The sequence below is a fragment of the Anser anser genome (assembly GCF_964211835.1).
Source record: "Anser anser genome assembly, chromosome: 6".
Classification (NCBI taxonomy): Eukaryota; Metazoa; Chordata; class Aves; order Anseriformes; family Anatidae; genus Anser; species Anser anser.
Genome location: NC_139726.1, coordinates 13,628,907 through 13,645,323, shown reverse-complemented (window position 1 = coordinate 13,645,323; position 16,417 = coordinate 13,628,907). Strand labels below are relative to the sequence as shown.

The window sequence follows — 16,417 nt, the reverse complement described above, 5'->3', positions numbered from 1 at the left end:
TGAATACTATTTGTAAGTAAATAGAATACTATTACTTACACTGAATAGCTCAACATGGTTCATTTTAAACCCATTTTTATTTTTAAATTTATTTTGTCCACACCATATTACAACTGACAACCTGATAAATACAATATACCCATAGGTACCCTAACAAACCAGAAAAGACCACTTATCCCTGTATTAAGGCATTTTGCATTCACAACTTTCTGTAAACAACCAGCACCTATAATTATCTCCAGGAGCCACCTGGATCACAGTGCAACAGCTCTACAGAACAGCTTTGGAAAGACATAACATGGTGAGAGGAGAGAGCATGCTGCTGAAGCTAGAACCACCTTTAAGCATATCGGTATAGTTTAAAGCCTGTAATATGAAAACAGATGCTGTGAATTTGCAGGAAGTCAGGGGAGGGAAGACAAAAGGTCAAAATAAGTAAGAGATCATTACCAGATGTTATTGGATGGGCCCCCTGTGGACATTAGAGACATCAGGGAGGCCAGAATACTAAAACGACCATATTTCACAGCTGACAAAAGCCAATTTCAGACCAGGGAGAGGCCCTGCCCACCTCACCTTCCCATACCATGTTCCTGCTGTAAGCTCACAGCAAGCACCGGCTACAGCCATGCCCAGCCTGGGAGCCAGCTGGAGCCACATGGAGGGGGCAGCGCTTGGCTGCGGTCACTGCACGGCTCCACGGCCACTTAAATCAACAAAGAAGCACACGTAGAGTGAGCAGCAGCCCACACTTCTGCTGGAAAAAGGAGTTTAGAATGGAAAACGGCAAATCTAGAAGGGAAAAAAATGAAACTACCTATGTAAAAAACAAAACAAGACACAATCAAACCCCACAGCAGACCAAACCTTGTGTAAGGGCAGAAGAGGATAAAGCTGCCTGCACAGAGAACTAGGAAGAGGAGTGTTGCTTAAGTATCACAGAATGGTGAATTTAACTATCCCTCTATTGTAAAAACATTACAAAATAAATACGCAAATATATTGATCAAACATAAACCACCTTGTTTTCTACTATGCAGCTGTCAGCTCATGGTAATTGGAGGCTTTTATCATTTGCATAATTTTATCAGGAATGAACAGAAAAACTTTCCAAAGTGACTTCCATCTCCAATGATTTAAAGTAGATTAGATCAGAACCTGCCCTTATTTGAAAATAGTCTTAAAAATGGAAATCCATGATCCTAACACAGATGATTACTAATGCAACTCTTCCCATTCCTGGAGCTGGACCTCTTATTTTGGTTTCATGACTCAATCCTATAATAAGATTTAATACACGGAGATTATAACGAAACATTACCAAAATACCTTCCGATAGAAACTTCTCAAAATAAACTTGCAGTAATTTTTTAAATGTGTTCCCCAAACTAGGTTAAATAGTTTTAAATAGTTTTTGTCATTAAAAAGAAGTTCTGGTTCCCATGCAACTCTAAAATCAGGAAGCCTAAACTCTTTACTAACCAAAAGAAAGAGGGTTGAAATCAGTGGAAGTTCAGATAGACTAAAACAAGAAGCTGCATTTTTAACATTAAGAAGCCAAGAGAAAGAAATTAAAATAAAAACTGCTCATTTTCAACAGCAGAATACACCGAAGTAGATAAAACAGAGGAAAAACACTGAACACGGTACAGTTGCATGATAGAACTTGTATGTGTTATGCACGTGACTGTAAAGGAACACAAGTCACACATTCTATATACCCTACAAGCCTCACCCACAATTATTTGAAGGCAGCGTTAACAGAAAACATACCAATGGGAAAAACCTGTGGGCTGATTATTAACCACTTGAGCATCCACAGATCAACAGTGCTGCATGCAGTAGGATCTGCAAGTCCAAAGCAGCTCTAGTACTAGCTCTAGTGTCTGGAACTAGTGTCTAGTTCTAGTTCATGTGTCTTGTGAAGTCTTTGAAGCTGAAGGCAGTCTGAACTGAAAACAAACTGGCAAAATTCAGAAAAAGCTTTTATTCTACTCATAGCCAACTTCAAGTTGAATTTTGGCTGGCACTGGAACTGAAGTATTAGACAGAGGGAGGAAAGTTGTCTGTGTATATTCTGTTCAGAGTAACTAAACCTAAGCCAAATTATCTTCAATAGACTTAAACATAGCAGATGCTAATTCTAAGGCTGAATATAACTAATTGGACACTCTCCATCAAAATTAGTTTTTAATCAGAAATGCCACTTCCACAAAATAGAAATTTTCGCATGGAAAATTTCAGTTTTGCCAAAAAACACCGATTTTCCGCTGGGAACATTAAAATAATGGCTGTCTGGCTACCTGCCTGGAAAACTCTTGTCAACTTCACTTCTTCCTCCAGCAAGAAACACGCCAAGGAAAGTCTTCGAGCAGCGCTGCCCAGAGAAGTGACCTCACTCCATCCGTGCCCCTGGCTCTCAGCTCCGTCTCGCGCTCCTGCCCGGAGCACCGGACACTCAGCCGCTCCCCAGCTGTGGGCCCCGGGGTGCAAGACCGCAGCAGTTCCCCCTTTGGCTGCTCTAGGGCTGCACACTGGAGGCAGAAGCCAGAGCCCGGCTCTGAACCAGAGCTAAAAAGCTCTCTACCCAGGGGGACAGCAGGTTTGCTGACAGACCTGCCCAGTAGCAAAAGAAACATACTATTCATAGCATCCCAAATCCAAAGTTTTCCTTTTACTCCCTCCCGCCCCTTTCGCATTTTTACTACTTCAACTTCAACCCAGTCTTAGATAAGTATTTTTCTGACTCACCTCTGCCTCCTCTCAAAGATTTTCTTTATAGGAAACAATTTCCATTTTCAAGCCAGCTCAAAAGGACTATAAGTTCACAATGATTTGAGTGAATCTGGCAAAGAAAATATCATTCAAGTTCAAGTGACTAAGCAGCTAAATCTGAAAATCATTCACCTGAAATGAAATGGGGAAAAAAAAAAATTACAATTTGGGGTAGTTTTGTTCCATAAGCAAAGTATCTCAAAGAGATCTACGCTCCCCAGATTTGTAAGGTTTACAAGCCTACTCTGCAAAAGGATAATTTTTATAGATCTTGTCCAGAAAAAAGACAGCACAATTCCATCTGTATTTCTTACGAAGTATAACCAACAGTTGCAGTTATGAAGTGCGAACCAACAGTGTCCCAAAGCCGTGGCATACTGACCTCAACCACGGCGTGCTGTCAGGGATTACGACATTATTAAAAGTTAGACACAGACTGCAGGCTCCATATACTCCTCCTCATACATTTGAAGTTTCATAAATTATTTATGTACAAAATTGATTGTAGTTTAATGAGTATGAAGAAAAACTACACTCACATGCATTTCTAACAGTTATCTAAAAATGCTTTTACATTAGCTTCAAAAGATGGAAATCCACCCCAAACTGACAAATTTACAGAAGCATGCAAAGCTTCTGGAAAAAAAATAAAAAAAAAAAGAAAGGTACTAGAAGAAAAGATAATGCAAGAGAATGGCAAGGACCCAAATTTATATAAAACGTAATATAATTATATATATATATATTATATATAAATTTATATAAAACATAAATAATTCTTACTAGGCTTTGTCAAAGTAGACTTTTGGAAAAAATCAAGTTGGTTTTGTTTGTTTGTTTCTGAATATCACTGTTTTGTACCTCTTGGCTTCGTTCTTTATAGAATTGCATAGTATCAGTTTGAAGTTTCCGCAAAATTAACAAAAACTACAGTAGTTACTAACGGAGTGGAAAGCAACAGCACACTGTCAAGGCTAACTCTGAAGATACTGGAAAAAAAAAAGCAAAACAAAACAAAACACTAGAATCCCACATCCTAAAAGTAAAGGCAAAAGTTGCATGTATACAACAAACAGCCACAAAACCTAGAAAGAATTTTTAATACAAACCCACCAAATGAAATCACACCATGTTATCCAAGTGAAAATAAAATTCAGTGATAAAATCTGTACTTACATACTATTCATCTCAGCCCAGACAGTTAAATCTCAGACATTAATAAAAAGTATCTGACCTCCAACTAGATATAATAGTGAATTAGTTCCCAGATGAGGGGCATATGTTTTCTATGTAGAAATATTTATTATCATCGCATTTCATAAAACATCCGATTGAGAAAAGTTATCTGAACATTCTGCTTGGAACTGAAAAGTTCTAAAATCAGCACAAAACCAACGAGCAAGATACTGTTGGTTTGAGATGAAATAATTCAGTTATTCTATGATTTACAGAATTTCCAGTAGGAAAAGAGCTGCTCCTCAGCAGCACTCACATTCAGCAAAACAACAGACTTTAATGCTTGTCACATTGGCTCTGTTCAGTATGAAGTTTCATGCCCGCTGAAAAGAAGCAGGAACAGAACAAAGTTACAAGCCAGTTAACCTTAAAATTAAGCAATAAAGAAACTGATCACAGCTCCAACTGGAATAAAACAGTTGAGAAGGACAAGTGAACACACAAGCAGAGTTAGCATGCGATGAAGCTAAAAAGCAATAGGCTATTAAAAGGAGAAAGTTCTACAAAATTATAAAAGGCTATTATAAGCCTTATGCCCCACTACTATTTGTCACACCACTATTTATGGTTTCTCTCATGTATTTACCGCTTTTAAGCGAGAACACCAGCCTGAATGCAGTTTAATCGCCTGCATAACACAGGGTCTTCAGTTTCATTTACTTACTTCTACACTGCGCCTGGGAAGTTTCATCTGGCCAAATCGATTTCCTGATAAAAGGTAGCAGACACCTCCTGCAACAAACCAACAAGGGAAGAGCTCATCACCTCTGACGATACCTTGACTGTAATTAAATTACCTCTTAATCTTCTTCATAAAACAGCCAGCAGTCTGCAACTCTCCTGCTAAAACCTATCCTCTGCCTCTAAAACCATACGTTGGTCCAAACCCCAACCCAAGTCCCTTCGCCCTCAGCCCTGAGGCAGGGGCGAGGTTTTCCCTGGCCAGCACCAGCAATGCCAGCCAGGCCGTGGCCACAGCCCAGGAGGGAAGCCCACACATCAACACAGCAAACTTGCTCAAACTCATGATAGGAAAGAACAGACCAAATTTTTGTTGTTGATTTTACTTTTTAAACTAAGTCTAACTCTAAGAAAACCGTGTCAACAGAGGTGGTTAGATATCTAGCCACTAAACTTCCATTAAATGAAACACAGATCAACTCTTCCACTTCTTACCTATAACTGACATTTGCTTATAATAAAATAACCTAACCATAAAAGTTTACCTCAGAAGAAGTCTTAATCAAGTGATTAATTTAGCTTTATGTGCCACAGTGAAGTTCACCCTACTCACGTCCAAAAATTTGCTGTTAAAGAATGAATATATGCTATTTTAATGTTCAGCTGGAGAGAATGTGACATCTTAGCCTTATCTTTTTCCAGTGTTTTAAAGAATAAGGATATAGCATTGCGTTCCTCTTTGAAGCCAAACGACTGAAGCAGCAGACTGGTTTAGGAGCCTTCAGTCCCAACTAATTCACCTTCCAACATACAGAAGCCTCTCATCTCTACTGAAAATGAGCTTTAAGCAATAAGGAGTTACTGCCCTCCCCAAATGTCTACCTGTTCCAAGCTCGTAGCAGAAGTGCCCAGCACGTGAAGCGCGTGGCAGTCTATGAAAAACTGAGAGCAGAGCCCCAGCGCCAGCCTCAGTGAGCATGTTTACAGCAAAGTTGCTGTGCTACAAATGCCAGAAAGGGAATTCATAGTCAAAATTAAAAGGTTAACTCAGATCTGCGAGGGAATAAATAAATAAATACTTATTCATAACACAAACTATTTCCAAATACTTATAAGGAACCCACGTTTTATGCCGCTGAACTGTAACATGGCCTGTACAAAACCTCCCTGCCACCGGATTCATTGCTCCTGCACAAGTGGAGGAATTCCACCTCCAAAGCCATCTGATGAGCTTCTCCACAGGACAACAAAAACGATACCAAACCTTCAATATGTGGAAATTCAGTACAAACCAATATGTAGAGAGCTGACATTTAGCCAAAGCCCCTATCAAAGACAAGGAGATAACTCTGCACCACACAAATGAAGGAAGAAAATGATGTTGCTGTGTTTACACCCAGGAAGAAACTACACCCTCAGGTGCACCTGTGGTCCATGCCAAACCCAGTAAAGGACTTCAGTAAAGGACAGCAGGTTTTCTGACTGGCATTTCAGATTATTTTAGAGGAGAACAGTTAACTTTTTAGTTGCATATGTACTTGCATTGGTACAATAATTGACAAATATTTTTAAATAAAAAAAAAAATCCTCATCATCAGCACCCTGGACAAACATAATGCTCTCTTTTCAGAGTAGGATACCAGTGCTAGTAGGACTACAGTAAATGCTGGTAAGGTGTTGACGACTAAATTTACTAAATGACCCATACTTCCAGCATGCACTGGTACGGGGAGATGTGAATCCCTGACAAACTGAAATTCCTCCAAGACCGTGGAGCCAAAACAATTTGAGTCTTTTGACAGAAACAATAAATGCAAATGTCCCTAATGAAGAAAAGATGGGCAGAATGAACCCAAGTTTCTCAGCATCTTGTCCCTTTTGTAAAGGTGAGAATGAAAGTCTTCACTGTTTTCTACAGAAGTAGTAGAAGGGAAGCTGCCAGCAAGTGAAGTCATCACTTCCTTAAATACCTTTCCTCTGAGGCTATCAGCAAGTATTTTCTTTCTGCTCAAGGGCCAAGCAGTCAACATTTTGGGACAGATTCATTTCCTTTTTCTAAAAGGGAACAGAAGCTACTGTGAGAAAACAAACTCTCAAAATGCAGAGCACAAACTAGAGTTTGTGCCTCTGAATAATGCCATGTGCAAATGCCATGTGCAAGAGACTGTTGACGGTAGGAGGATGGCACATCCAGAACTTGTCCTGGTGTTGGCCATCCCAAAGTCACAGGCAGTCCTTAGAGGAAAGTTCACCACCAGATCACGTGTGATTCGATTAGATCCAGCAGTGCTAACTTATACAGCAATTACACAAAAAAAACATTAAGTTGCACTTTCTCTTTAATTAATCCCTTCTCTGATGTGTGGGGTATTCTCAGAAATTCTCTGAGCACGTTGATAGCCACTGGCAGAGCCTGCTGAAGTCCTCCTCCTATATGAAGTTCCCATGGCATGACATGGAGGTGACCAACTGTGTCAACCAAAACTACAATATAGATGAATACAAAGATTAACAAAAAACAAAGAAGGAAGTCAGTCAACTACTACAACAGATAAAAGAGCAACAGAAAAAAGCTTTGACACAAGCAACACCATAACAAACAACAAACTGTACCTATGAGGTCAACTCAGTAAGCAAAACTCAAAAGCAATGAAAACGAAGCAAGTTTTATGAAGAACCTTGCTTAGTTTTCAAAATGCCTAGCTCTTTTAGAGATTTTGTTTTATTTAAAGGAAAACACGGTTGTAAAATTTGTCACTAAAATTCTTACCGATGTTTTATAAAGTCACAATGAAAAGGCTATGGCTCTTATAGTCAAACATATCAGCACAGGCTTGCAGAGAAATGAAAATAAATTACAATAACAAATATTTAAATTATTTTATGAATGCTATTGTAGATGACAAAAATCCTGTCAGGTTGATAATATAAAGAATAATTTCTCAATATACCTCTCATTATGTAAGTATAGATATGGTCTCTCTTGAGGGTACCATTATTCTGTGAATATTTGACAGCAAGTGCAAAATTTTTCTCTGGACAAATGCATGTTATCATATGAGAGAAATAATAAACAACAGTGGACCGCGCACATAAGTTTATACATTCTGGTTTTCAGATATTTAAATGTGGCTACTAATCACACTTTAAAAGTTATTATGGCATCATTAGGCAATTTAAATAATATACTAATTAAGTATTCTTAAAGTACCCTGGCTGTTGTTGCTCAGTGCTGTTTGCCCAGAAAGGCAGGTACAGATATGGGTCCTATAGGTTACAGATTCACAAGCTGATGCAGCAGTCATGCTGAAACTGCAAGGATAATTATTATTGAAACCATCAACTCTGTACCATCTCTTTTCTTCATTCAGGTATTTCACATCTCCTCCATGTCCTTCCTTTACTTTTCAAGGCTGTAATGAACCCCTTTTGGATTGTTATATTCCCTTCACACCTCAAATCCTTCTCTACCTCATACCCATTTCTCTAATCACCTCTCAACTTTTCTTCTCTGGCCTACTCCATCTTTGTCTTTACCATTCCCTACTCCTTTGGGGTGGGCACAGAAGATGGAATAGCCACATAAATTACCAGAACATCCCCCAGGACCACAGAAAACCAAGCATACCACCTGGAGGCAAGAAGGGAAACTGTAGCCAGACAAAAACCATGCCCAAATCTGCTCCAAACATCCAAGGGTAATGCCACATATACCTAGATTAAGAGTAACACCGCAGGTATAAGGTGCCTGATAGACGCTACTGAAATGCTTTCCATGTGATCATGAATGGAAAGGATGGATACAACACCTTTGCCTACACAGCATTATAAAATCTTTAAATGGCTTTTCAGTTTCACAGAACTTAAGCTGAGGTACAGAGAGATTCCAGTAGCTTTCCAGCAGCTACGATTTTCTGATACCTAAAAAAAGAAACTTACAGCCTGTACCAGCATCAAGAGACACTCAGAAGATAAAAGATTACATTCGTTCGTACTTCAAAGAGGGCCTACTGCACAAAGCACATTGAGAAGGACCAGCGTAACCATGTACAGATACATCTAGGAATACCGCACTAAGAGGAGATGAGCTCTGAGCCGGCACACCGCCACTGTTCCAGTTGGGCACTACATTTAAAAATGCTTTTCATTCATGTGCCTCTGCAGTCAGGTCCAATTTGTCTTACACCCCCTTCTCTAGGCACTCTTATAATTAAACTAACGATCCTCTCAGCTTCCCCAATCTATTTGCCACCTTCTGCATTACGTGACAGAAAGTGAAACTTCCACTTATTACAGAGAACCACTATTTTTTGCCCTTAAAGGCAAAGACACAACATGAAAAAAAAATAATGCTATTATGTGACTTTTTATTTTAAGGCATCAGTAATCGTCTCAGGCTGCTTATTGCAAAGTTTTTTCATTATCTGGAATTCATATCCTTAAAAAAAAATAGGGTAAACTAAAAGCTTTTTCTCTAATAGCTGAGCTATATTATCTTAGAAGCACAGTTTGTTTATACTGCCTATGGAAAATATTATTTCTCCCAGCTGCTGTAAAAATAGGTTCTCAGGCTTTAAATAAAACTGAAATTTTCTTATCTAATACCACCATTGGGTATAAAACCAAAATGTCTTATTGATTTTGGTCAATTTTAATTCAATTTTCCATGCTGAATTAATACCAACATTACCCCAAAACGTATTTCTGAATTTTGAACGAGTCATTTGAATTCCTTAAGTTGTGCCTTCCTGTGTACATCCTGTACCAGTACCTCAACTCTACAAATTCGGTCTTTGCTATAATTGAGTATTACAACATGCATGCAGTCTAACACTACTGAAGCACTCTTGAAGGCATCAACTCTATCGTCCCAGAATTAAAAGGCTAAAAAAGGGACATATGGCAGGATATGGAATGCGCATATTGAGAAAGGAATCAAGTAACTGGGTTCTTCTGTTCCCCAGTCTCTATTCACATGCACATTGTGCTGCAGATGTTCAGAAGCAACATTTTCTCAAAACAGAGACACGAGCATCACACAAGCAATGACCAGCTTTGCTGACAAGATGCAATTACTCTCCTTCTAAATAGCAAGGTGTTCTCATCAGAGTATCTCCGATCAGATTCAGCTCTACTGGGGCACCAATTCTCTCACTACAAGAAGTGCTTTAAGTAAGACCCTTTCACTACAAGAAGTGCTTTAAGTAAGACCCTTAGAAATGTCAGCATTTCCAAAAATACACTGGTAACCTGAGTTAGCAACAAGTTCCACCTTACCAAAGATGTAAGAGACAACCCAGAATTCAGGTCACAAAGATTCAAAGAGAGCTAAACCAAAACCAAACCACTAGCCCTCAGTTCTGTTAGCCCAGTAAAGTCCTTCCTGACACAATTAGAGGATCCCTGGTAGGGATGAACAAGCTTGGTGTATCACAAAGAGGCCAATAACTTCAACCCACAAGCTAGGGAGGATCCTTTTCCCATTACAGAGGAGTAAACCTGCAAGCACATATAGAAATTAGGATTAATAGCATACAAAGGAGAGCTGAATACAAACTATTTGTGCAAAGATTCTGAGGAGCACTCAAGCTGATGATGTTGATCGTACCTTGTGAAATGCAGCACTGTCCTGGCACTAGCAGCACTGACCACGGGACAAGTACGCTCCAGCAAGTACCTCTGGCTGTGGCTTGGTAAACACTGACTAGTCATCTAGACAAGACTACGCAGAAAGGTTGTTGGAACAGGCTGCCAACATCACAGAGCTCTCCCACAGCCTCAGAACTGTCAAGAAACTGAGTAAATACTGATAACGTCCTGGCCCGCTCTGAAATTGTTGATGTTTCCTGTGGAAATGTGTGACTACAGCATGTAGTTTATTCCCTGTACCACAACAGGGAAGGCATCCCATTACTAGAAGGGGTTTTGTGGCTCTAGGAAGCAACGAAAAGAGCAGAACCACACAGATCTGTGGGTCCTCTCACAGCCCTGTAAACATTTGAGAAGTCCCCAATTTGTCTGGGGCCAGAAAGGATCTTCTGCAGGTCCATAAACTGGAGCCTGGGAAGCCAGAGAACAGAAGAGATGCGGTTCCAGCTGGATCTCTCAGCCTCTGAGCACAGCAAAGGGGCTGTCATGGGCACTATCCACCCCAAGTGAAACATGGTCAGGCAGTGCCATGCAGCATGCCGCTCCTTCGGCAGCGGTGGGGTGGCCCAGAAGGGAGGAGAGGAATCTTTGAGTGTTCTTCAATTTTGGTAACTGAGAGGAAAGAAACAAAAAAGCTTGTCCTTTCCAGATTCAGTCGATGATGTCAGGAAGCTCTGGCAATTTCTTAATAACAAGCATGTTGTTAAGCGTCTCAGTCAGAGACAACGGTAATGGTAAAGAGTTTAATACCACCACCGCCTTATTCCTTTGAAAAGTAGCTCCCACTCTTCAAGGGCCAGCACTGGACATTTATTTACCAGAAGCTCAGAGAAAGAATTTCTCACCAGCCAGGAGTATGAGGAATTGGCAATATCCATCCAAAATGCGCTGTTCTCAAACTCTGGAAGCTGGAACCCAGAGAGCAAAAATCCCTGTTATTTAGTGCAAGACCAGCAAGAAGCTCGTGTCTGCTACTGACAGGCAGGCAGACTGCTAGAAGCTATTCTGGTTCTTTAAGAAGAAAGTAACATTAACATTATTAAATAACAGACATGTCCATCTGTCCTATGAAAGTATATAAAGAGAAGCACAAATTAGAATTTCTTCACAGTGTTAGATCATCTGCCTTTCCCTAAGAAAATCTGCTGAAAAAACAGAGAGAAATGAAGAGGTGCCAACTAGACTGAACAAGTGCTGACAGAGCTCATGGAAGTGCAGAAAAATCTCATCTAGCTCTCAAGAAACCCAAAATAAGTAACTGAAGAGCATAGACATACAAGCCCACAGTTTACACATTCTTTGTGGTAGGCTCTGTTTTTTTAACAAATATGTAGGTTATGCTCCACGCGCATCTCTGGCACATGGTGGTCACTCCAGCAAAGTAACTTGCATCTGTGAACGGCCAAAAATGATTTTGCCACTCTACACCACATTAGCCATTTTGTAAGCTTGCTGTAACTCTCCTCTGAAACATGGTATGGGAAGATGGAGTAGGAGTAGCCATGCCATCCTTACATTGCAAGTTTCAATAATATCACAAATCTGTTTTTTACATCTCATCTTGAAATTCCACAGCATGTTGAATTTTTAATCTGAACCACAAGTGATGAGAAAGGTCTTAAAATTATACTTGTTCAAACATTTATCTGAAATTCACTTTTGTACCCAGCTTGTTTCTCAATTTTTTTTTGGCTTCTCTAAGAAGTTCCTCTCAGTTTGCTATTGAATATGGTCAGGAGATTTAAGAGAATACAAAAATGCTCTCCAATATACCTATATCAGGTTTAGGGATCGGATTTAGGGGAGATCAGAGAGCCTTTACTTAAATGCCAATTTTCAGAATAGCTGCAGATAAAAATATGACATCTGTGGAAAGTACACAAAATCTAGACAAGGCAGCAGGGAAGAAACATACAACTACTTGACAGTAACGTTTAGGTAAAGAAAACACAACGACCACCTCCATTCAAGAAAAATATTACCTCAGGAACCAGCAGAGAGCAGCTCCTGAATGAAGACCATGCCTTCTTTTCAGTAGGGGAAAGACAACAGTGTTCAGGGGCTCATGGAAAAGAACTCACTGTAGGATCCACATCGGGAGGTACCAGCAGCACAGCAGAAGGAGTAAAGAAGGTGTAGAGAAATCTTTTCGGAGAAGGTGTAGAGACATTAGGACATAAAGCCACAAAAAAGTCATATTTATTTATATTTTACCTGCCACAGAAGAGTGTTTTCCATTTCTGTTTTGGGGATATACTTAAAGAGATCAGTACTCAGTAATTCATTTTCATCAAGGCAGTGCATCAAATGCTGGTATTAAAGTTTGAAAAATGACCTATTTACTGAAAAAACTAATACTGAATGATTGCCTATGGTCTGAGTGAGCATGTTTGTCTCTGTGTTAGCTTAGATTTTTGTTTTACTTGAGCGTTTGATCTTTGAAAGAAGCAGATTGATGCTTCTGTCCTAGAACAAAAGGAAATTCTGAAGGTCAATAAACAGGATTATGGTAGCCAGAAAGAAGGCAAGGACACCATGATAAACTATAGCTCATATGATTGACCAGAGGGTAATTAATATCATCTCTTCCTGAAAGAGTGTACACAGCTGAATACCAAAGCCAAGCTGCAGAAATTCGGTATTACTGGAGCATATCACACTGTTCAAGAACACTGACTTTCCTGGTTTGTTTTTCCAGGTTAAAAGTAAATAAAGAAACAGAAGGAATGTAATTTATGAATTTTTGAAGAACAACAAAAAGATATTTTTATTTTAGCTGAAACATTTTGACACTTAAACACACACAGATGCACTATTACATATGGTCTTAGATCCAGCCAGAACATTTACCTGACACTGTCCATGCAGAGTTGGACTTAGATGTAATTTCATATTGTTTGTGGGCCTCGACCTAGGCTCAGATTTGAAAATGTCCAGCTTTGTAAGTAATTTAAATTTAAATATGTATTTCAACATTTCAGAATCATTTTTAGTAAAGCACACCCCAACCCCACAAAAAGAAACACTTTTATGTTGCTATTAATAACTTAGTTATTAATAACTGTAGACCAATATAAGAGCAACTTCCAGACCAAGGAAAAGGGTGGAATTTTAGTGCATCTGTTTACAAAGACCATCTTGTGATTTCAGGGACATGAAAAACAAAATTATTTGTTGTGAAGGTATCTGGTCCCTGCTGGAAAGGCACTATGAAAGCAGATAAGGTTACAGGATATCTTTTGTTGCCAATCAAAATGGCTTAGGTCTTTAAAATTGCATACTAAATGAGCATCACACTGTGCTGCTTTGGAAAACTACTGATTTAAATATTCTTTTGAAACTTAACTATCCATTCCCAACAGCTTATCAGTCTAAACCTTATCTTAATTATTTAACAGGTATTTCCAAATGATGGTACAGGTTTGGCTTATGATGCGCACCCAAATGGTTTAACCGTGCTTTTCTCAACCCTGCCCTGAGGATGCTCCACCTCCTGTGCATGCTGAGAAATACAGGCTTCTGCTGATGTCCTTATTGATCAGTGTTAATGAGAAGAGATGAACAAGCAGTTGTGGAAAATGCACTAAACAATATGAGGGAGAGGGAGAAAGATTAAGGAAAATGGCAACAGAGATCGAGATTTCAAGAAGACGTGATCATGACAGACTGTTAGGCTTTATTCTGATGAACTCATCATTTTGCCATAGCCCAGCAACGTTAGCTAAAGCAGCATTCCTGACCTACTCCTGTGTCTGGCCTCTTGTTTCCAGCCTTGCATCATCCTCTCCCTGCTGCTGACATAGCCATTTGTACAGCCATATGGTAAACCAGAGTGGAGAATTAAGTAACAACAACATTTTGGCAAAATTATTCCTCGCTCACACCAATTTGCAACATGGTTCTCTCTGGGGCTGCAGAAGCGCTATGGCAGCAACAGGAAGACAGGAGAAGGCCACGAAGGGAGGGTGTAGCTGCTTCGGGCAGAGCCACAGTCAGAAAAGTAAAACAGAGCGAAGAAGGTATTGCACACAGCCAAGTGGGGATCAGTCATTTAGGTAAAAGTGATTTCAAAAGAAAAATAAAAGGACGGACAACAGTGACAAGCCAGGGAAAAATGTAAAAGGAGAAAAACCTACAATAGAACTTTTAGACTGTGCATTTACTGAATTTGGGACAGAACACAGCTGGATAAAATAGGGTGATAACCAGAGTAATCGATGGGATTATTTGTATTTATTTATTTTTAACTATAAAGTAAGAGAAATGCTTTTTGCAAAGTCTAAAAATGTCATCAAATTTAAACGGGATGCAGAATGATGATAAACGGAATTGGAGGAGATAAAGATGCAGAAACAGAGGGGCAACCATTTACAGGGAGAGACAACAGCATATTCTTCCCTGCAGCACCAGAGACCAGACATTTCATGTATCCTCCACCACTTCCACAGCTATTTATGGACTATCACAAAATAAGTCTGAATTCATTAAAAGCCAAACCATACATCAAAGCCAAAATTAACACCCGCTTGTCAGTGCTGAAATAACGGTGTTCTTTTTATGCTTAACTAAACCTTCTTCTGTATATACCTAAAACTGTTGCTTTATTTCTTTACTCATCTGTTACCAACCCCCTTGAAATCTCCTGCATCAGTTAGGTCCCTTTCACCACAGAATACACAAGGACATGCATACAATACAGCAAACAATGACAATGAAGAATAGTTGGGAAGAAACAAGTGGCATGTGATTTGCTTTGTGGTGTCTGAATCATTAATTTGTATTTTGTTTCAGGAGGTGCCAGGGGAAAGATTAAGACTATAGTGCTAATGTAGATCATTCTGGAAAGGTCAGGTTTCCCAAAATATCATCTAAATTTAGTGATAAAACACTGCCACAGACAACGTGAAAGAGATGATGGAGACTGTCAGAAAACTTCTCTAATTTAATTCCCTGCACTATTTCATCTGAAGGTGTCACAGCACCTGGCACATCAAAGAAAACTGGACGGTAGGTATCAATGCACACATCACAAGTTTTTCTGAAGCTGTTCTTAGCTATGCAGATAATAAAAAGGCTTGAGCAGAACACAGACTCAGGTAGTAAGCTGGACCTAAACACCTCTTTGCTTATGCTCTACACCAAGGTTTATTAAGCTAGAGGTGCTTTAGTACAATCCATTACAAACAACAAGACTCCACTGTTGTGTGTCTGTACTGGTAAGAGACTTGCACAGAACCTGGTATTTGCTGCACTTTCTCACTTCAAATTTATATACTCAGTAGGCGTACAAAAAGAAAATCTTTTATCCAAGGATCTCAAAGAGTTTTACTGGGAAACAATATTTCTCATTTATAAAGGAGGAGAATGAGATGCTGAAAACTGAGTAATTTGCCTGTCATTACACAGTGAGTCAGTGGCAGCAGCCCACACTGGTCATACATCTCGCTGTTCTTATCAGGTACTGCCATTAGAATAAGGGCTTTTAGAATAGTTACATGCCATATGTACTAACAACAGAATCCTCACACAATTTCAAATTTATGCTTGTTCTTACTTTTGCTGTGATAACGAATACTGGAGTTTATACAACGTAGTATTTAACATACTGGCTGCCTCCTTTTTCAGTCCAGCATGCCACTGTCTCAAAGACAGGCGTAATGCATCAGGGTTTACCATGAATGTTGAGAAACAATTATGTACTATACAAAATAAAAGTTATGGGCATCAGTAGCTACAATGTCGAAACCAAACTAAACCACTGGTTATTATGTAGCTACATCAGGGAAGGCTCACATTATCCAGGGACTGCTTCTTATACTTTCTGTGCCGTTAACCACTGTCAGCATCACTGAGCTCTGAACCTTTAACCTGATCCAACACGACACCGGACTTCTTTATCTGCAGGGCATGTTGTGCCAGTCGCTCTGATGCAGAAATTTTTTCTCCATGTTATGAAAATGGACTAGTACATGAGAGGAAAAAGAAAAAAACGATGATGACAGTACAAATGAACAAGGAACAGTAATATATAAACAAAAGATAAATTGTTAGAAGAAAGGTTAATTTATGCGACTCA

General features: G+C 39.4%; 1 protein-coding gene across 13 annotated transcripts in view; it reads right to left on the bottom strand.

Annotated features, from left to right (window-relative positions):
• PTPN4 (protein tyrosine phosphatase non-receptor type 4) overlaps positions 1 to 16,417 on the bottom strand; it is a 115,608-nt gene that overhangs the window by 82,387 nt on the left and 16,804 nt on the right. For 4 of the 13 annotated variants that reach the window (XM_083841981.1, XM_083841980.1, XM_083841990.1 and 1 more), the window contains exon 2: positions 4,676 to 4,743. The exons of 4 other annotated variants lie outside the window; for them this stretch is intronic. The gene's annotated coding sequence lies outside the window, so the exon portion shown is untranslated. Of the gene's footprint in view, positions 1 to 2,751; positions 2,908 to 3,558; positions 4,307 to 4,675; positions 5,193 to 16,417 lie in introns of those variants that run through there. 5 more of the 13 variants (XM_083841983.1, XM_083841988.1, XM_083841985.1 and 2 more) reach the window with 4 other exon arrangements.